At 36.9% G+C, this 23,537-nt stretch overlaps 1 protein-coding gene across 5 annotated transcripts in view; it reads right to left on the bottom strand.

Moving 5' to 3' along the window:
- Nucleotides 1–23,537, bottom strand: part of Snu (ABC-type transporter snustorr) — a 53,681-nt gene that overhangs the window by 20,148 nt on the left and 9,996 nt on the right. The window contains exon 1 of one of the 5 annotated variants that reach the window (XM_076385519.1): nt 9,554–9,966. The exons of the other annotated variants lie outside the window; for them this stretch is intronic. The gene's annotated coding sequence lies outside the window, so the exon portion shown is untranslated. Of the gene's footprint in view, nt 1–9,553; nt 9,967–23,537 lie in introns of those variants that run through there. 5 annotated transcript variants of the gene reach the window in all.

Genomic DNA, 23,537 nt, shown 5'->3' with positions numbered 1-23,537 from the left:
CGTTGGACAATCAACTCGAACATCGTTCACGTTGACCTTGGTCTTTCCTTTCGTCTTTTCGTAGTCGATATCCTTCCTGCGCCCGGGCTGAATTTTTCTGTTACATCACTTTTGCGTGTGTCGTAATAGGTATGTGTTAATGGGAAATTGGGATATGTTAATCGAAGATGGGCATATAGAGTAAGGTTTCAGAAAGCTGAGAGAAATATTAATAACTACTTATACAGAGATAACTTTTAATTAATTACAAAGTTAGCATTTAACACGCGGAAATAAGACTCCAATTAATTACAGAGGTAAAAAAACAGAGTTCTTAGTTCTTAGAGTAATTAATTCGAATTAATACTGTATTATAGATTTTTATTTCCATTATTGCTATTACGTAATATAAGTTTTCAGTCGACCGTATATTTCTTTTAATTTAAATTTAAGGAAAGCATATGCTCGCGTATAATTTCTACATTTAAGGAGGGACAGCAGGCAAATGAGATAAAAAATCTCAACCTTTAGAAGTCTTAAAAAAAAATTAACTTCATGTTTAATTCAGCTACACGAATGAAAAATTTTTCCACTATTCCTTCCATTCATGACGGAGTCCATAATCTAAATTCAAGTTTCCTAAGTCTCAGAAGACAAGACGGAAAATAAACTCTCATCTACAGTCTCGTTACGTGAGTTGAGAATCTCTCGAGTATTCAGAACCTTACCAAGCCTACTCCACCTAACTTCGAATTCCCCGAATGCTCCTGGTAACTTTCCCCATAGTAAAACGTAAGGGTCGAGCACAGAATGACTCATCGCGAAATTCGAACGTTATAATCGTCATTCGGGGATGACTTCTTGCGCCAGTTACACAACTGTCTCTTCTCTTCCTTCCACGTGATCGGTCCACCGAACAAACATGTTTTTACTCGAGTTTTTCTAGCCGCGGGGATCGCAGCAAATGACGATAGTCGATTTTGTTTGCAAAAAAGGGAAAGAAGCACGAACGACACGAGCGACGCTGAAAAAGAAGGCGATCCTGAGGCTCGTGTCGCGAAGTGTCCGTGTCGGATACGTTGCTCTCGGGGATCGAGATGTACTTTGAACCCGATCACCTTCGACGCGTCCCTCGAGTGTCCCGCGTGAATCGAGAGAATCGACTTTCGATTTGCGTCATCGCGATACAACTCGTTCTAGCCGACGCGGAACGAAAGCATCGCTCGACGACCAAAAACGCTTCCTCGTTCGATAAGTGGCGCTCGAAAATTGCAAGAAAGAAGAACAGATTCATAAAAGGAACGCCTGCTAAACGGCAATTAGCGGTTTTTGTTTCGTGTTTAGTCTGTTTAGTCGCGGAATGAATGCTTGAGGGATTTCAGTAAAAAGTGGTGGACGGTGCACGAATTGATTTGAATGAATTTATTATCTAAGATAATTGTTCGATCGACTTCTTTTTCTATGAATTTTTAATCTAGTTAATGATAGGTCGTTATATATGGATGATTACTGTGTCTACTTAAAGTAGTCTGTATTCTGAACTGGAATGTATCTAGTACAATTTTTTCTGTATACAATACTTGTTAGCAGTATTCAGGAAATATTGACGATAAACAGTAAAATACCCAGAAAAGATTAACGTTTGACGTCTTTTGTTATTTGCCAATAGTTAATAAATTATTTAGGTAGCAGTACGAATAATAAGAATTTTATGGTATTCGAATTGTTACTGTTATTTTCTAAGAAAGGTGGTGAATTTTAAAATAATCAAATTTGTTATAGTTGTTCAAATATTTCAAGAAGTGCAAATATCGATGGTAATGTCTGACATATGAGATATTTTATCAGTGTTTGGGTCATGTTCACGTTGAAACCACAGAGTTCCTACCAGAGGAAATAAACTGTATATTTTTGGCATCTTAGCCACAACGAGAGCACCTGAGACGTCAGTTTCCTTCGATGTAATGATCAATACAATAAAAACGGTAGCGGTCTCTGACGCAACGCTCGGTTAAAGGTCGCGATTAATAGATTGTGATTTATCGTGAAACACTTTGCTGCAGCGTCGAAGGAGCTCGATTATGAGACGGCTGCACTTTAGAACGTGACGAATGTCTCCATTAGCCGAGTCGAATCTGATTGAACTCTTCGATCTGATAGCTTTTTATGAACTATCTGCTGCAGGTGTTAAATTCCTAGGACATTTTGAGAAAACTAGGAATAAAACAATATCCATGTTGCTTCGATGAACTCCTTATGTCGAAAATATCCTCGATCGTACTACCTTAGGGATGTACTCTTCAGCATTGTGTAAAATGATCAAATTGTTACACAATTTTTTGAGAAAACTCTAAGTAAAAGAGTATTCCTATCACTTTGGTGAACCAGGCCGAAAAAGTCTACAATCGTATTTCTCTGAAGGTGTAATCTCTAAGATTGAATGAAGAAGATTATAATCTCAACCTACAGGCTCCTAATATTAGAATAACGATAATCAGTCACAAAGCTGTTACACAATTTTTTAAGAAAACTAAATAAAAGAGCATTCGTGTTGCTCCAGCGAGTCCCATTCACACACTCTTCTCATTCATGCTGCTCCATAGATGTAGACCCTGAGATCGCGAGATCCACATTAAATTCTTATTGTACGTGAACCTCTAAGAGAGAGACACAGAAAATTACAATAAACCATACAGTCATAATGCAATTTCTGGAGAAAACACCGAACAAAGGAGCGTTCGTGTTGCTCCAGAGATGAATTTCTCAGATCGTGGAAATCAACGTCACACTTGCATTCCACGGGCTTCTAAGAACAGCACGGTCGTGCAGTTTTTTAAGCAAACTTTGAATTTCGCTCGTCATTACTTGTTACTCAACAAGGTGCTTCACGGCAGCCGTACAATCGTTTCGCGGATGACGTTTCGGTTAACCTGCCCCGCAACTGGCTGGCACACTTATTAAAACCGCTGGATCGACCATTTCTTTACTCGGCATCCACAGCTGATCGTGACCAGCACTCTCGTTAAGGAAAGTCGGATTTACGCTTTTACTGTATCACGCGAAACTCGACAACTTTCGTCTAACGATTAATTCTTTCGTTGCAGAGACAAATTCCGGGAAGAAAGGGGCACAGGATTTTCTCACTATGTTTATCACACCGTGCAATCATTTGAAGTCTAAAGAGATCATATTTGCAACATTCTCACTTGTGTTTCTAACGAGACGAAAATGAGCTACCAGAAGAGACAGATTTTTTCAAAATATGCTAGACTGTCTGTTTCGCCATATGTTCATTGTCAAATAATTTTAGGTTTATGAGAAAGATTGTAGATTTATTATAGTATTTCACTTTAGGTGGTTTCTTTCACTTTGGAGAACCTTTCTGGTTTCTTTCAAGCAAGAGAAATGGTGTACAGTAGATGCAAGTTGCTTATTTGTTAAATCGGTTAAATCTGCAAGACAAAAATATTTAGAAGTATTTGTTTTAAATATAGTAAGCTGTGGTACAAAAATTTAATTTAAATTCAAAATGTGCAGTTAATTACTTTAGCCTGTGAATGGCTCATGTATAATCTTTTCATATTTGTACCTTCACTATTTAAATATTCTGTTGTCTGAACAGAATGTCTCTCTTTGGAGAAAGGCTAAGATATTAAGAGGATATAACTCTACAGAGTTACTTGAACATTAAAAAATCTATTTAATTTAGTATTAGAGTCCAGAGGGAGTGGGATTTTGAAATATTACAAAAATTATCAACTTTGTCAATATATATTTAAACAGATAATGTTTAATATCACAGCAGCGTCCTATTACCCAAGAATTTCCTTGTCTGAACATTTTTGTCCCTCTATTAGTTTGGATAGAGGATGTTCCACCGTACTAGCAAAAATAGAAAGCAAGAGGAGTCACTGGACGTAGACCAACAATTTCACGTACTGTCGGAAAAGTGGCCGTTCTTTGCAAAATTAATTGCTCGATTCGCCAATGTTCGCCCTGTTACGCAATCGTCCGATTTGCAATGAAATAATGCGATTGCATAAACCATACAATTTTCATCGCGCACTCGCAGGCCCTGTGGATTACGTTTACGATAACACGAAATTACACAACGTATGAATATGATGAGAAACGTGGTCCGAAAAGTAACGAGGTTGGCTATGTCCAATCCTGGAGTTGAAGCCAGAGTATATTATAATACATTTTTTATATTACATTACATTTTTTAAACTTTAGAGACACACATATCACTAGAAATACGTAAACAATTTTTTAAAGATAGACAAGAGTGAATTGTTTCATTTTCTGAGAGAGAAACTGTGCACTGAATATTGTTCTTTTTAAAAATAAAAAAATAAATTGGCTCTGACGACAGATATAATATTTCAGTGATTGGCTTGATAGACTCCAATTTTGTGTCTTTTCTTATGTGACTTAATGTCACAAAACTGGATATAGTATTATTTATATTTATACATGGTGTTGGGCTACAGGACGAAATTTCTTCCACCTGTAGCTGAACACCATGTATATCGATGGTAATAACGAGTTCATTCCAAGAGACTGCAACTAGTTCTCGATTCACAACCACAAATATAAGGCCACCTCATTCTATGTTCCAGCAAGACTTTCTGGGGTCCAGAATTGTGTTATAGTTTCGCTTGGGAATTTCCAGCAAGCTCTGTCATTGACTTTTACTGTCGCGTCGACCGCAGCTCGACTGTTCCTTTGCACGGCTGCGTTTTACTTTCTAGCCCCGTTACGAATCGCAAACTAATCGTTACGTAGATCGACCGAACTTCCCTCTTCCCCTCTGGACCAGCCTCCAAAGTGGATCGTGGCAAAAATTTCGCGCCTTTCCTTTCGTGGTCGTTCTTTCGCCTTGGAACACTCAAGACTGGAGACTCGATTTTCCAGAGAATGGTACGCAAGTGATGGCAACTGAAACGTTTCGAAACGCTTCGATTTTGCTCGTGTAACAAAACATTCGAATCATTATGAACATGTTTCGAAGCTCAGAGCTCTTGAAAGTCTTGATAGTTTCAGAAGTTTTGAGAGATTCAATAGATCTTCAGAAATGGGTAAAAATTGAAAATCTTAGAAGCATTTCCAATATATATCCTTGTTCAAGCAGTATTATTCAATAAAATATTACAGAAAGTTTGAAAAGTTTGAGTTGTCTTTCAAGAGTTTTAGGCTTCGAATCTCAACTTCGAAGTGATTCGAATCTTGATAGTCTCGAAACACTCCCAATCTCTTCCGAAGTTGAGATTCCAATTCCCATCATTAGATACACGATCGCGGTGTGGCGCTAGAGAATCTGATACCAAGAAAATTGCTCTGGTTGCTCGTGTTTTCCTTCTCGTCGGCGAGAAAGTAATGCACTATTCCTCTGGCTGTTTAATGCTGTACGCGGTTTCTTCAGGAGGAAGCAATAATTAACCTTCCAGATTTTATCGGATCGACTACGAAAGATTTACGGTCTTGCACCAGGCTCTGGATTCATGAGCAGGCTATGAAATTGGCGAAGGCAAGAAAGGTGATACATGCCACGATTGTTGGAAGTGTTGCTCTGAATTTTCTAGATGGATTGAGAACAGTCTATTCAATCCATTATTTATAGGTTCTTAAATGTTTTTTTTTTTGAGTTTGTAAAATGTGGAAGGTAGGTCTGAGATTTAGACATTCTTTTTTATATTTAGTGAAAAATAGGAGAGTTAAATTTAGAATTATTATTTTTTAGTTATTTTTGTACTTCGAAGTAATGGATTTACGATATTCAGTATGAAATAAGGGTAAGCCGGATATTGTCAGTTGTGCAAAAAATTTCGAGTGAAAAGGCTGAAGTCCTTATATAAATCCTATACGTTCTTAATCTTACATATCGTAATACGATTTCGCGTAATAGTATGATATAATCGAAATACTGAAATCAACGAGAAGTTTGCGTTTCGAAATATTGATTTAGAGGATACTATATCTTTAAAGATCTTTTGAATACTATAAAAAGTGTAGGCAAAATACAAAACTATCCTAGTCTATCATAACAAATGTCTCACTTCTCTGATTAACAGGACTCATTACTAGGAATCTACAAATAGTTTTCTGCCTATCCAATTTCACACAATTAAACTTTACGATGTCTGTAATAGTGGTACAGAAGATATTTTACACGCCACTCACATTTTACTGTATAAGTTGTTTAATGTTTATTAAATACACATAATGTGTAGAAACTTATTTCAGACAATATTAAAGAATTTTCACATGATTTGTGAAAATCACTTATCTACTAAATTGATTAACTATACAAGACAGAAGTATTTATACTTATTTTAAGTGTAAATACTTAAGCATAACTCAAACGCTTTGGCACTATAGTTTTAAAATATTTAAAAAATGCAGTTAATCATTTTAGCCTATAAACGACTCAAATTAACTACTTCATTTCCATAATTCACCACAAAAATACAGAAAACATAGATGAATTCCACAGCCTCCGTTTGAATAGTTCTATGTCACAAGAAATGAATCAGTAACAATAAAATTGTAATAAAATAGTTAAACTCAAAATATACAAACAGGCCAAAAAAAGCAAAATCTTCAAATTCGACATTTTTGAAATTCTTCCCTCATATTCTCCCCATCAGCCGAAAGTGAAATCTGATCTCGTTTAAGGAAGATTCACTTTCCGGACTCTCTATCGATTAAGAGTGAAGAAACCGTGACGTGCTCGCGATGATCGCGAATATCTCGAGATGTTCATCGACGGATGCCGCGAGATGGTTTAAATGTAGACGAGAAAGAAGCCGGAAAATATTTATATAGAACAGTCTGGGAACGCGCGATTTCGATTTCACTGCACGCGCATTCCAGAATTGCCAAAACGCAGCGACTCCTCTTTGCTTCGCTTTCTATTCACCACGTTGGAAGAATCGCCAGACTGATTGTGAGAGGCTGACTCACCGCAGAACTGGGATAAAATTGCGTTAAATCGGAGTACGGATGATGGAAATGACCGTGAAGATGTCTCCCTCTGTGGACAGGATTTGTTCACGGAGGCAATGGGATATAATTAGCTAGCGTGATTTTTCAATCTTAGGTGTATTATCTGTGACACATTATTTGCCTTGGACGTGTCTCTGTATATGGTTCTTTAATTTTCTGGAGATGAGTTTGTTAATATCTTGGACAATTTTTTATCGTTGCTTTGCCAATAACGATTTTATATTTGATATGGCAAAATGCAGCTATTGGTGATAGAGTAGATTGGCTTCAGAAATAAATCTTCATTATTTATTGAACTGTTTAACCTCTTCAAGCAAGAAATATATATTTATATAGATCAATGAAGTATTTGTTGAGAATTAAGCAAGAAGAAAATTAAAAAAGAGAGTAATATCTAGACATTCATATCATTTATGTTTTTACCATACTTTTTTATGTTAGAGAGTATTGAAAGCGTTAATGACACAATCCTGACATTAAATCCTTGAGTAGAATATTCTTTTGATCAGAGCTGTGAGATGCGTTCCCAGGAGATTTAAATTGATCTGCATTCAAATGAAATCATGTATAGGCCTAAATTTATGAAACTTTCAAATTGAGAGGACTTATATAATTATTTTATGTAAATCAATTGAGTAACGTAGGGAAGGAAGTCCTGGAAGTCTTGTACTTGCCAGTGCAAGCGAGTCAAATTGAATTATTTCGCGACTTCACACTGCGCGAGCATTTCTGATCGAAGTGTATCACAATGAAAGGCGTAGTTACAAAAGTAAAATAAGGTATTTACATTTCATGAGGTAACATTTATGTTAAAACCTACACGCGTATTATGCAATAGTAATTTCTAATAAAAATCGAGAGTTGCATATACAGTTTTCTGACATTCTGCATCGAAGAAGAAGGAAAAGTTCGCAGTAAACTGGGAGTACGATGGATTCAAATTTGGAATGCAAAGGGTTAACGTACGCGATGAACCAGTTCGACCACTTACCAACCACATTTCGCTCACGATTATCTGGAAGTCGTAAGACGAACGAATCGTTCTCTCTTTCGCGTGTAATTACAGAGAAAACGAGTGAAAAGAATTGTTCTGGGTCGAAAAGTAAGAGATAATTCCTACCGTGGAAAAAACACGAGTGCACATGTGGGAAATTTCAAAAACAGAGTAATTAAATATAGTTGCATCGATTCTACAGTTACTGATTTCGCTAACCAATATTCTTGCACGTAGAATATTTGATCTTGCTCAATAAAAACTCATCTTTCATAAAATGAACAAAATTAATTACTTTACTTTTTAAGTTGTTAAGAGAAGGGGAATGAGTTACCTTCCCAGGTGTAAAGTCCATTCAGATAGACCTCTAATCTGACCTCTCTCCTTAACTTGTTAATACTAAGACAAACCAGTCTCTCTATTTTTAACAGTGTGCCAAGTTTTTTGAACAATTTTCTAAAGAGTATATAATTCACAGGAATAACCTTTATGAACATATTTACATGTTCTTTTAGAGCTGTCTAGTATTAATTGAGGAACACAGTGTTCGTAAAGAATAAAATGAGTATATGGAATAATCATTCATTTTGATTACTTTGATAGTGCTAGTGTTAACAGAGATTCCGACACTCCTCAAACATTCCAATAAATAATCGGTGGTGGTCAAGGATCGCCCATCGCTCGCGGCTACATCTGTCCTTAACGTTCAACTACCGAACCCTCATATCTTCGATCCCCGAAATCTCGTGAGAACCATTCATCGAACTGGCCATTTCTCACGGTATACTTTTTAGGTGTGTACTGGATTTTAAGACAAATATCGAGCAGTTTTCTACTTTTTACTACTTTTCGATTTTTTAAGGTGAAAACACCCTTGATAAGTTAATATTGGTTTCTCTATTTTTCTATATATTTTGGAAATTATAGCAGACGTAAAAAACCGTTTTTTAGTACGAATTTTAATTCTCAAACGATGGTTATATCCAAATGGATCCAGAGACACTATTTATGCGAATGCTTGAATCATAAGTAGGTTTTGCAAAGGATTACAAGACAATATTAAATTGTTATTCAATTTTTTTTACATCTACATTTACTTCTGTATCAAACCTAATGTAGATTTTCCAAATACCTATATAGAAAAATACATAGAGAACCACGTATTTACGTTCAGGTGGTGCTTTCACCCCGAAGAACCAAAAAACAGCAAGAAAAAAAATTAGCCAATACTTCTTACAAACTTACAAAATTCCAAAAACACAGAATTTCCAGACTACTCAAGTTTCTTTGTAATTTACAAAAGAAAACATCACCCAGTAAGATCATAAAATAACACATTCATAATAAAATATGAACAGGTAGATGCAATAATAATTTCAAATAAAAATGAATAGTTGCATCTGTCCTGTTCCTATATTCCCAAGAAAAAGAAAGAGTAAACTCCTGCTCCACTAAATTCAAATATAAAATACAACCAGAGGACCACCCACAGTGGTCACCAGTGATCCCCGATCGCCCAATCTCTCGACCCCATCTGCCCTCCACATTCACCTATCTACCAACCCCTCGTACCTTGGTCCTCGAAAGCTGTTGAGATCCTCGCACCAAACTGATCGTTCCTCGTGCTTCAGCGTTAATCCTCTAAGTGTAATCCTGGCCAGGCACGCGCGACATCGACGGCTCGCGGTTTACCGGTGGCATCGGTCCAGGGGTCGATCAGACACGCGAGTTTCGCGGAGGGCGATGGTGTTCGATGGTCTGAACAGGCACGAGCACACAGGGGAGGACACGGGATGGCAATCAGGGTCTTCGAGCACACAAGCACCGCGCGGTTATCTCTCACAGTCTGGCCTGTTGACCGATCGTCGAGGGCTCGACCCTCGACTGAGCGACGTGTATCGGCTGGAGAGGAGGCTGGCGATTGTCCTCCGCGACTTTCGAGCCCGGACGCGAGACTGCGCGGTCAGAGGCGAGTAGAATCAAGCCCGTGCGAGCCGAAGACTTGGTAGTCTTTCTCTCTCGGCGAGCGTTGTCCCTCTCTCCTACGCTCCAGCCAATCTGTCCTCGTTCGATGGACTACCTTCCTTTCGACTGTCGCAGGCCCACCTTGCCTCCTCCACCTGTCGTCCTTCCACCAGGCGCCTTTGTCGCTTCAAGCGCGCGCTCTTGCCGCTGGAGTCGCTATTTTCAGCAGCCGCGGCATCCTTCGCTGGAGTTTCTGTTTGCTCGATGAGGGGAGGGATCGAGATTCGTTGCGTGTTAAGGGGGATTATAAAAGCATAGGATTGTGGGGTTTTGGAGACTGTAGTGGCGATAGGAGCTTTGTGTGGTTTGGAGAAATTCACGTGATTCTGTATCAGTTTAAAGGAGTGGAGAGGCTGTTTGATGACGGGTGTTAGGAATTTTTAGGGGTAATTGTATGTACTAAAGTAAGATGAAAATGGAGATAGACGAGGTTGCGTTTGAGGCTTCGTTCTCGAGTTATTAATTGCTGAGAAAGTGAATCAAATATGCGTGAAAACTGACTTGGGACTTATTCTATTGAGTTCACTCTGCTTGGCCTGGTTTATACACCTCAGTTGTAAAATGTGCCTTGAGCCAGTCACCGTGAAATCAGTAAAATAAATCCTAAGTCAGATGACAGTAAAATTAGTAGAATGAGTCCTAAATCAGACATAATGAAATCAGTAAAATAAGTCCTAAATTAGACATAACGAAATCAGTAGAACAAGTTTTAAATTAAACTCCACGAAATCAGTAGAATGAGTCCGAAATCAGACACAGAGAAGCCAGTAAAATAAGTCCCAACTCGAGCAGAATAAAATCAGTAGAATAAGCCACAAGTCAGACACAACGAAGGAAGTACAATATTGGGAATTAATAACTTGGAAACGAAGCGGCAAATGCAATTTCGTCTACTTTCATTTTCATCTTATTTTAGCTTGTAGAATCACCTCTTAGAATTTCTGACACCTGTTGCCGAACACCTTGTAAGTGATCTTATTTAGTAGAACACTTTTGTGAGTGATAGGCCATAATTTTTAATCGAGTTGTTTAATTGAAAGAGTGGAGAAAATTGTGAATTTTTTATGGCATGTAAAAGATTGATGAAAGACTGTGAATGTATAAATTTTGTGCAAATAAGTGAGTTTTAATTTATTGATTATTTTGTTCGTAAATTATTTAATGTTTTAAAGCTTTCAATTTGCAAGCACCTGTTGAGTCAGGAGATTCTATTGTACTCTGTGATAAAACGCGCCGCAAACGTTGCAGTTAGTGATCATGACCGTGAACTCGATTACCAAAGTGCTTCTAGACAGTCGCTTTCTTTCGTTGCACTTTCCTTCGCGTTTGTTTTACGATTCTCGTTACCATTCATGTTGACGTTTCCACTTCCATTTTACTTGTACGTTTAACAATCTCTTCGTTAATGATTTGTTATACTTCTGTTCAATAAAACTAGTAACTCTTTTCCATCTGACCGAGTTTCCTTTATTGGTTAACTCTCACTTAACTTGCTCTCCTTCAATTTCGACATAATTTTTTGGAATAGCATTCTACAGATCTGTGTTGCTATCCGTGGAATATTATATGCAGATCTCGAATAACTTTAGCTGCTTGAAATACTGTCACCCATTTTTGAATGAATAAAAAATAATCTAGGTTCGAAATTTTTTGAAAAATTACATTCACGTCGTATAGGTATTGTCTAAAATGGTTGTTAAAACTTCGAGGTTTTTACAATAGCTACTCTCATCCACCCTCAGGAGCCATCACTATTTTTGCTTCATCAGGAAGTTACAAAAATAGAGAAGACTGTTTTACCTTATTCTCACTTTATAAAAGAAAATATTTCTGAATTCAACTTCTTTTGGAAAACTTTAAGTTTTACCTTGTGGATTTCAGTCATGGCATAAACTTAAATTTATCGAAAATGTGATTTACGCGTTGTGTTTCATGTATAGAAACTTTACATAACTAAGAAAATTAGTCTGTAAAAATACAAAACTATAGAAACTTTTAAGGGGTTAATAGAACATAGAAAAAAAATAGAGTGCAATATGCGTTGAATGTCACTATGATTCCTCGATGGATTCCAGTCGTGGGGGTCGCGGGATCGTTTCCGGTAATTAGGCGAGGAAAACGCGTTACTATTCTATTGCTGTCGCCGACGATAAAACGCGACCGATGTATCTGCCCACCATCGCTTAGCGAAGGATAATCGTTGTGCCGCGTATTTGCATGCCTTCTAAGGGCGAACAAAGACTCCAATGGTAATGGCCCATCAACTGACCATCGATATTTTCCCTTTCGTTATACAAAGAACAGTCGTACGATATTCTATAACGACTACGCGTGTGTAGAATATGAAGCGAATTGCCAAGTAGATTTTTGTGTCGTTAAAGACACGATAAAAGAAAATGATAATTTCAAGTAATAACGAAAGTTATTAGATACTCGGTTGTCTGTAAAGTTTGTTGCCGATTTTTGAGTGAAATAAGGAGTTTTATAGTTTAATGTATTGACTATATGTTTTTATTTAGTGAAGTATACGCCATTTTTTTCTATAATTTCTATTATCATTCGTGAAGTAACTTGAAAATTCCATTTTCCCAAAAGGCGTCAGTTTTTTCAGTAATAAAATTTTATATTAAAGTACAGGGTGTCCAAGCTGAAGGGGACTATCTAAATCTCTCCTCTGTTTTTAATAATTACTTTAATAATAATTTTTATTATTCACCTATGATGTTCTTCCTTCGAAACCATTCAAATTGTGCCATGAACGATTTTCGTATTACTAAAAACAGAGGAAATATTTAGGTAACCTGCTTCAGCTTGGGAACCCTGTACAAGGTTTCTTATCTTATTTAAAAATCAGTATGAACTTTTCAAACAACCTAATACATCTTTCTAGTTAAATAGAATCATCAGTGTGAATCTATCTAACGATCCACCATCGTCGATTATGCAACACGATTAAACAAAAATTTAATTAATCAGTGTATGTGGTAATAATAATAACAATACGTATAACGATCAATCACGTATGCAAGTTCCAAGTTCCTACGCAATATGTGCGACTAGTTATGTGTTAATCGGTACAGTCAGTGTTCAGAAGTCGAAAGAAGAATCTCCAATTAGCAGACGTGACCGGATAAAGGGTGAAGTTTTCTCGTCGTACTTCTACGACTGCGTTGAAGAGCACACAGAAAGACGGAAAGACGTTTGAGCACACTACCTAGGAGGACACAACGACACGAGCCATAGTCACTCTGATTATTATAATTGCAAAATCTCCGTGACCGTCTTTACTGCGTTCTCCGCGCGTGATCTACGATTAGTATGCATATATTTCGCCTGGCTTTGGAACGCAATCGCGAGTCCTGAAGTCAACTTACGTAATTCTTCGTATCGATGGTGCATCGTTACTGATTAGATTCGAAATAGCTGGCAATGGTAGTATTTTTTGTTGGTAGACTCGTCACTATTATATTAATTTTTGTTTACTTTTATCTTTGAATGAAGACACATCTTATGAATGTATAAATTGAGAATTCAGAAAGGGAATTTTTTGTAATACTCTAAAAGCCAAAATTGGGCACTATTTCAGATAAAAATAAGCAATAATGGAGATTGTTACTCCAGTCGAAATAAAAATATATGCTAATGAATTTCATAATATTCTGAGAAATAAGTTATTTCCAAACACTTTTTTGTATACTATCCTGCATAACTATCACTGAATGTTTAGTAAATTGTTTGTTGTTTTAGAATGAAAGTTCCCATTATCATAAATATACCTACAGATAGTTATGTTTTTTCTTTTTTTAAGGAATTAAATAACAATCACTCAATATCTAAATGAAATGACAAATAATAAAATAATTTACTTTTCAGACATGTTATTAGTCAAATAACACTGACTAAAATACAGTAACTGAACAAGTAATAAATAAAATACAAACTGTATTTGAATAAATATATACCAAAATAATAATATATTTTAATAATGTAATTTTGCTAAAATAGCTAATTCTAACAAGAGTTTGTAGTTTGAACTTAACTTTGAGCCAATACTGAATAAATACTGTCTTGGAAAAAATAAGTTTTTGACGCTGCGAAACTCGAAACGATCGACTTGCTTTTACTGGAACACATTCACTGCTAACAGACTCGATAATTCATAAATCATACAGAGACGTAAGTTCCACACAAGTTCTGTGAGCAACAGCGACTGCCAGTGAATTTTCTGGCCTCTACAAGGATCAACAGCATTATTAAATCTTTCACGCATATTTTGTGTCTTTACACATTCCCAAACCTATTTTTCTTTATCCCAAATACATTCATTTAGTTCAAGGAAACTTAAGGACCTCCAAATAAGAGGTGTCTGAGACAGTGTTCGAGTTTGGTCAACTACCATCACGATACAGACTCAAAGCTAACTTATGACTGTAAGTTAGCAACATAACAAATGTCATTTTTAGAAAAAAAAGGTGGATTTAATAAATTTTGAGTGTAGCTATAGAAGTAAGACACTAACTTCGAAAAATGATGATGGTAATGAGTTTATAACGAGAGGATACTGTAACTAGTTCTCAATTCATAACCGTGAAAATAAGGCTGCCTCGTTCTACGCTCTAGCGAGACTTTCGATTCCACAGAACTGGTTCTACGATGAAAGTAAAACGAACACCAAACGCCTGTTATTTCACTGTTTTCGACTGGATGGTTTTCCAGAAAAGCAAATCGTCTCGACGACGCAGTGGCCTTCGACAGAAACGACGTGTCGAGAGGATCGTCAACAGAGATCGACGAACGATTTCATTTCAGGCCGAGAAACAGCGACCGTAACAGTGGTCAAGACGGTCTGCACTTTCCCCAGCATTGCGTAAGTCGGCTACACGCTCCCTGACGTAATGGAAGCCTGATTAAATAACAGGAAATTATGCATCTTTTTCTTGCGAAAATTGTTGCACGTGATCCCATGAATTATCGATACCTCTCGACAGGATACACCACAAAATCTTCGATTTTATGTTTCGATTCCTTTAATTTTGCCTGTCGTCGAGTAACGGACCAATTAATCCATGCGCAAGAACCTCCTCATCGAGCGATCGATCGGGATCAAAAAGTTCTGAGAAGCTGTGAACGATTTAGGAATCGAGCTCAAATTCGTTCGAGCGATCTCACCATTGCATAACTTAAGGAGTACTAGAGGTTTCTTCTACTGGAGAAATAATAATGAAACAATTGTTCCCATGCTTCTTGTGTTGGTAGAATTACTGAAGCGGAGTGGCTGGTTTAGAATTATTTTTTAGAAGAATTGTTGAGTTATGTGGTTTCTTAATTTTTAAATTTCCTGTGTTAAGTACTTACATATCTATAGAGGGTGTTTTGTGTAAGGTCAGAAATTTTAAAGAGTAATTCTATAGATTAAAATACGACGAAAATGAAGAATGATAAAATTGCATTTTAGGATTTTTTCTTGAGTTATTAGTTAGTGAACACGTAAAAGTGTGTCTGATTTGATTTATTCTGCTGATGTATTCTACTGACCGCTGCGTCTGACCTGGCTACTGCACGCAGTAGAACGAGCCTTGAGTCAGACATGCTTCAAGCGAAGTCCAGACGTTGTCCTAATAGTGTATAAACTCTAAAATGACGCCTCAAACGCAATTTTGTTATTCTTGATTTTTATTCTATTTTGGTATGTAGAATCACTCTTCAAAATTTCTGACACCTGATGTCAAACATTCTATACATATAGTATATCTGTAGTTATAACGCAAAACAGCAAATCAAGGAATATGTATAACATTTTAATCCTTGAAAATTCCAGCTTTAATGGATCAAAAATTCAAATTAGTGAGAGGTATCTAAGAGCAGTCGAAAATATTTGTGGCTGTATGGCAAAAAGACCTATGTCACGTTTTCAAAAATAATCGAGTTAAAGTCTTAATTGATCTTTAGAATACAGAATTTATATTTGCAGAAAGAAAAAAGGGTATTAATAGAATTTTTTCACCTAAAAATAAGGGTTGAAGACAGTATTGAAGTTGAAAACTTTAAACGCCGATATCTCGAAAACAAAAATACGTGATTCAGGCCATTTTGCTTTATAACCATAGATATATGGGTCACAAGTCGAGGAAAAAGGCAAAAGAGCAACCTTCGCAAACAGTCGAGGCAGATTTCATAAGATAAGCACAACGTTCGACGCGCGTTAATTTTTTCTCGTCATCGTGGCCACCTCAAAAAAGTGAAAGCGATGCGTTATTTTTCGTTCCTGGGGCTATCCAACGAGCAAACATACCTGCTTCCAGAAGACCAAACTCTTCGACTCGTATCGCGTCCTGTCGCCGATAAAAATTCGTCTTTGTCGAGTATTGCCTTCGGGCCATCCATCGTTGACAACATCCAATTTAGAAAGAGTAGTAAAAATGTAGTTTTGAGGAATTTTTATCGATGAAGAATTTAAATAAATAATATTAACGATTATTGAAATGGGATATTAAAAGATAGAAGAAAAAGGAAACACAAAGTGTTTAAAAATTACAAGCTCATGCAAGGTGGACAACGAAAGATATCGTTTTTCCTAATAATTTTAATAAAAAGTACCTAGTAATAGAAGAGTATAGATGTAACCTGTTATTATGCACTATTCAAATAACTTTACATAGCAAACATAATAGAATTAATTTGTATCACTAAAACAGAGTACATTGTATTTTCATATAAAAAGGTGTAACTTGAATAGTGTTATTAAAGATTGACTAATTTTACGTAAATTGAATTCTCTATTAAAAAAAGCTATAAAGTTTCAGGAAGGCTCTAAAGGTTGACCCAGGAAGATTTAACTTGTCACGATGAAATTCTTCAAATTAAGCAGAATAAAATAAGCACTATCAGAAAATGAGTTATGAGAACAGAAGTAAGCTTCAGAACGAAGCCTCCTGTTCAATATAAATTCGTCGCTTGATGGACATTCATCCGACTCGATTATCTGTAATGACTAAGCAGAAATACGTAATTTTGTATCCGTTTCAAGCGATCCAGAGTCATCGTACGATGGAGGGACACAAAGCGGTCAAACGAGTAGAGCTTTGCTCGGTATGCGTTGCTCGTCTATCTACGTGGCCAAATCGTATTCTTATTGTCGGTGGGTTAACCCAAGATGGGGGGAAGGTCTTTGCAAGGTCCCACGGAGGTAGTGTCACCTACCTTCGCGGGATTGTCGAGTAAAAGCGAAAGTCTGACTCGGTACGCGTGCACTCACTGACCGTCCTCGAGTCACATGTTCGCAACTACGATTTTTCTCCTTTCCTCCCCTACAATCCTTCCACTATTTTCCTCGATTTTCCTCCATCCATGCAGCTGCTCGCGTCATACTTCCTTTTACTTAATGAATCAGCAACCATAATAGTTCAATAAATACAGAGAAAGTGGGATTACATGGTTCGAAAATTTATAGCCACCCCATTTGAGATTCTTTTTCTTCAACCTGATTAGGTCACCTCGCAAGTCTGCTATGTCTACAGATCATTCATCTAATTATTAGGGAGTTAATACCCACAAGTATACTCAATCACTCTTACCATGACTACCACTTTCTACGACCACCATTGGTCTCTCAAATAATCTCTCAGCTTCGTCAAGGAACTCTGTTCTCAGTTATAATGTAAGACGAGGAGCATCGCTTACGAGATGACCTAATAATACTTGTTCTTGGTAGCTAGAATGCCAGTTCGTCAGGTTTTCATTCCCCTCACGAGTGGAGACAAGATGAATGAACGTTTGCTCGTTGGGCGAGCGCATCGGACGATCTAACCCTGAAACAGGCGTTCTGAGAAAGATAGAAGGACCGGATGAGAGGCGCCATCAGTGGACTATCGAATCGGGTCGCTAAATGCGGCCGTAGGTACGGTATAAAACGTGAAAGCGGTCAGTCCAGCTGCTGTGTTACGTAAATTCCACGCGACGAACGCTCAAACGTTGAAACGTTGACTCGCCGACGCATCGACATCGGCCGATAAGTCGAGGCGATACGATGGTCAGAGGCAGGGTGTTCCCTTATTCGCAGCCTTGTGCTACTTCAACCGCGAGGGACTTCAAAACCTTGCTGCAATTCTCTCGATGAGACTCTTTCAGAACAAACGATTTTGTGAATGGTTATAGTTTTATAAGGTGTTTCTAAACGTGAGGGATATTTTTGGAGGGTGAATTCTGGACACGAAGACAATGAAAAAAGTTTCGTTTTTTCATTCCTCATTTGCACGATATACTATTCGCTATTTCTTCGGGCATATGTGCATTTGAACCTTTTTTGTTGTCTTAGTATCGTGCTTTGAATTTGCAGACGAAACTGAGGGGGTGAGTCTGGTGTAGGGGTTGAAATTGACGAACCGAATTGAATGTCAGAAATTGAAACTAATGGTCTTGGGAAATTAAAAAATACGATTGAAGAATTTGAGAATTTAGTTCTTTTATACTTGGAAGATTTCATATTTGAAATTTCGAATATTTGAAAATGTGGATTTTCAAAGATTTAAGTAACAGAATTAAAATTCCAAAAATTCAAATTTTATGTGAAGTTTGAATTTTTAAGCATTTAAAACTTTGAATATTAAAATTCGGTAATATTTAAAATTCTAAAGTTTCAAAATTTGAAATTTTGGACATTTAAGGATTTGAAAAATTGAATTCTGGATTTGTGTACGATTGAAATTGAAGACTTGAGTATTTAAATTTTGGATATTTAAAGATTTAAAAACTACAGTCAGACTGCTTTTAGAAGCTATGACAGTATGATGAGCAGTGAATAATTATGGAGCAATTTTCGAACAATACGAATAAATCTCGTCTCACAGACTTTTCAGAATGACTGGAGGCGACAAATTCTAGGAAGTACCATTTAACCTTGTAGACAGTAAATTTTCGGTAGTATGGAGGCGCGGTCGTTAGAGAAAGCGACTGAATAACGCGGCACCTCGAATCGAGCATCGATATCAGCAGCCACTGAAGACGCCGAGGACGCGAGAGGGAAGAGGACTCTCCTAGAAAGCGAATAAATTAACGTTTATCAGATTCGAACTAAACCGAACTTGATTCGCAGCGAGGACTTGGCATTTTCAAAATCTGACGGAACTGAATGACAAATCAGCTGTACCGAATTCTCTGCGATCGTTGCGCAACGTCGTTCAGGAAGTGTCTTCGACTCAGAAACGACTTTTAGAGATCGACGATAAAGGACGCGCGTAACGAACGCAATAAATATTCATATTACTCCGCGATCCTCGTCGATCTCCCTTGTCTCTCATTCCTCTTGATTTATTTCCAGTTCTTTCGTGTTGCTGTCCTCAGAGGTTCACTTGTGACGATTAATGGTCTTCTCAATAATGGAACACAGTGTTATTGAATGAAAAAGAAGAATGGAGCTTAGTTCTGTCAACATCTCATTCAATTTCTATGTACAGTGTGTTTTAAAATAGTTGTACAGCCACGTGGGAAACAAAATTTTGACCATTTTTGATTAATTAGTTTTTGATATTATTAAATTCTTAGATCATGAAGAATTCTTATATGGAATGTTATTTGTATATAAAAATTGTTTGAAAAGGGTTATTTTTAAAGAGAAATTTCCAATCTCTATTATCTTTAAAAATTAATCATTTTATACCTTAGGAAGATGCATATCTACTTTATTTTTATGATAAGAAAATTAATAACTTCCGGACAAATGTACTTAACAGCTAATTTTTTTTAATGCAGTTACTTTTTGTTGTTTAGAGTAGAACTTGTATTGACTCTTCTAATAATTTGTAGTTTGCATCCAAATTTGTGATTTTTGTAAAAATCAGATACTATTTTTTACTACCTTTTTATAATGGAATGTTTAAGCTGAAACTCCCTACGAACTAACATCGCTTCTGATTTAGGTATTTAAAACTTTAAAACTATCTCTAGATTCTATGGGGATTGCCCAAACCGATCGTTTTTTTTGTTAGTTAAATAGCTCAATTTCTGTTGCAAGATATTTCGAGTTCATAAAAAATAGTAATTAAGGAAAGTTAATAAACTATCTTATCATGAATGACTAATACACTTTTAAAATTTTCAGAGCCAAATAGAGATATTTCGGAACACATTGAGTTCCATTCCATTTCTATACAGTGCTACGCAACTTGTATCAGTGACAATGCAGATTCTTTATTTCAGCTAGTGGAATCCTATTAAAAATTACTCAAAGTCCGAAAGTGTGACGCACGCAAGAAAACGCAACGTCGATTCAGGCTGCCACAAAAAATATCGTAAACCGAGGAAAAAAAACGGGTCTTTGCATATGCAAAGATCTTTTTCTTCGTGGTTAATTACGTTACCAAGAATCGATCTCACGTATTCATCGAGAGTCTCGTTTATTTTCCAGTCAAGATTGAGCGACGACGCCGATGTTTGTCAATCGAACGATGTTCAACGATAACACCTCGTAATATCCTCTTTCTTTCGAACGCGCTTGTGTCTCGTTGCTTCTTTTTTGTCATTTTTTATTTCTCATTAATGCTTCTCGTTGCGGATTAATTTGCAAAGAAATATTTCTTACGTGTTTACAGCGTGTTTTCAAACATGTGGGACATTTTTGGAGAACAGATTCCAGACATGAGGACCATGAAAAATGTTCATTGTCAAATGTACACATAGTCTGGAAATGTGATAATCTTTTTAGTTATACGCTATTTCACATTGCTTATGGTGTAATAAGATTCTTCTTTAAGATTCATGATTGTGCGCCATTTATTTTATAAGCTGAAACAACTCTGGGCCTAGTAGGATCTTAAACAGTCCAGACCTGAGGCTGGAAGGGTTTAACTCTGGGCCTCAGCTTTTGATGATCCCCATTTTTATATATACTACAATAAATTTTGAAAGTCAGATTTAATTAAAAAAATTGTCTATTAAATTCAGTTTACATTGGGCAAAGGATTTAAAACAGGACTCTCAAAAAATAGAGAATATTCTGGCATGATATCTGTTCCTCTTCCCTCATCAATCATTGTTCAGCCTCGATCCTCACAAAATTTTAATTTAACTTTGATCTTAAAGGATATAGCCCATCGTGCGAACAAGTAATGGAAAAACGAAACTTTGTTCATTGTCGTTGTGTCTAGAATTTATTTTTCAAAAATGTCATACATGTTTGGAAACACCCTGTATCCCGGAAAATGTGGATCATAAGCTTCTGAATAGTGTCAATGGATACCCGCGAGTGTAATTATAAGATTGTATTTATGTAACACGATGATCTTGACGATGTCGCGTAATCTATGCTCCTTAATAATTATTTGTCTAAGCGCGTGTGTTTTATTAACGAGGCAGAGACCAAGACATGTTAATTTGCGGAATCTGATAACAGTGTTCTATCATTTAATCATTGTGAAGTAGAAAAGATGGTACGTGGTGCCACCTCCCGAAGTATTACTGAACTTGGTCCTTTTTTTCCGTCGGTATGTTAGAAAACTTCGGGGGCCGGTATTTGCTTTGTTATTGGCATGATTTTTTCCTGCTTTCAGTCATAATTTTTCTTTTTTTTTCTTATTTAAATTATTGCTATTTTACATGGAGCTACAGTGCATGAAATTGAGGACGAAATATAGAATTGATTTTTCATGCAATTTAATTTTCTAACAGGCTCATCAGAAGGATTTCTCAATGCTTTTTAGTTACCCATTCAGAGCCATTCACAGGCCAAAGTAATTAACCCCACATTTTAAGAATTCTAAACTAGTCTCAAGTATTACGTCGATAAAGCAGTAAACCTGAACAACAAAAGTCCATAAGGTAGTATGTCTACTTTTGCACCTCATCTATGGCGCAATATGTACTGCATAAAACGACCAGCGATTACCGCGTTTTTTTTTAATTATACAGACATCTATCCACCTTCCACTTCCAACTATAAATCGATGCAACATAACAATGGAAAGTTTGGTTTCGAAAGTTAACCAATCGCGAATCTCTGCGAAAGACGCGCCAATCATAGCCTCTCATGCGTTTTATTCCAATTTTTTTCTGCAATTTCGTTGCATGTATGTACACCAATAAGCAAGAGTTGAGCAAACGAGCGAAGAGGTGTAGAGGAATGGTGTATCGAGTTGTCGCGAGTGGCCACTTTCACGCGCGATTGCGAACTCTGGTTTCAACGAAGTCTCCTACCAGCACCACGAGGAAGCCAGCTGGCTTTTGCAACATTTGTTTTGCGCCTTCCGCAGACCCATGTCGCTCGTTCGTTGACCGACTTTTCCGAGTTTCCTCGACTTTTTCTTCGCGTCTGGACGAGTCAATTAATTCTAACTCTCAATTCTCCCTTAATCGCGACATACGTTACCACTGGTCCAGTTAGGGGAGGAACCACCGAATAGAAATACCCAATGTTTATTGTTTTCATAATTAACTCGTGGCTCAAAATTGTGACGTTTGTATGCAAGGTGTTCGATAACAGATGTCAGAAATTTTAGGGGGTGATCCTATATGACAAAATAGAACGAAAATCAAGAATGACACAACTGTATTTAGGGTTTAGTTTCTGAGTTATTAATTCTTGACGAAATGTCTAAAATATGTGCGCGTGAAGTGTGTCTGATTTGGTACTTATTCTACTGCCAACGTGCACTAGCGAGGTCAGAGACAACGAAGTCAGTAGAATAAGTCCCACGTCAGACACACTTCATGTGTACATATTTTAGTCATTTTTTCAATAATTAGTAACTTTAACATGAGTCCTCAAATGCTCTTTTATCATTCTTAATTTTCGACTCACCTTAGCGTGGAAAATCACCCTTTAAAATTTCTGACACCTGTAATCGAATATACTGTATACATATTAATTAATACGTTGACTTTGACGACACTTCAGTATTAAAACTAAATTCACCTGTATTAAATACAATAATTTCATATTATAAAAAAGTTAAACCATGTCTAATATCTAACTTCAAATAAAGTCAGCCACTCAACTATGATAATCACTATTGCATCGAGATGATTCTTGCATACGAAGAAGTGGCAGTCTTTTTGAATAGGTATTCAAACAGTACAACTTTTTAGCATAAGCAGGAACTCCTTCAAGGATTCATACTTGATCTCACGTTTATAACATTTGTTTCTGTTCCTCAACCACTTACTCTAAAGAAAGCAAAAGCTACTGAATAATAAGAGCTCGTCAATGAAGGGACTGAAATGTACACCAAGAGAGAGAAGTCTAGTGATTTACGAGCGAGGATAACGCAGAAAACCGAGGACCAGAAAGTCCAAAGATCTGAAACTCAGCCACGTATTTACCATAAAAATATCGTATGTATTCACGAGGAATGCTCGTACTTCGTGCACCAGTCGCGTTGCTGCAACCAGTTACAAAATCGCGAAACGCGCAAACGCTGTTTTTTATAACTTATTCGATTTATGGCTGACGTAACCGACAGAGAGCTTCTTATTCGCGCATTTGCGCCTATCACTTTATCGCGTTATCGTCGCGAGGGCGTGTTAGCGCGATATAATCTCA

Source organism: Calliopsis andreniformis, chromosome 9, assembly GCF_051401765.1.
Source record: "Calliopsis andreniformis isolate RMS-2024a chromosome 9, iyCalAndr_principal, whole genome shotgun sequence".
NCBI lineage: Eukaryota > Metazoa > Arthropoda > Insecta > Hymenoptera > Andrenidae > Calliopsis > Calliopsis andreniformis.
Note: the sequence above shows the minus strand (reverse complement) of the source record. Positions and strands in the feature narration are given on the sequence as shown.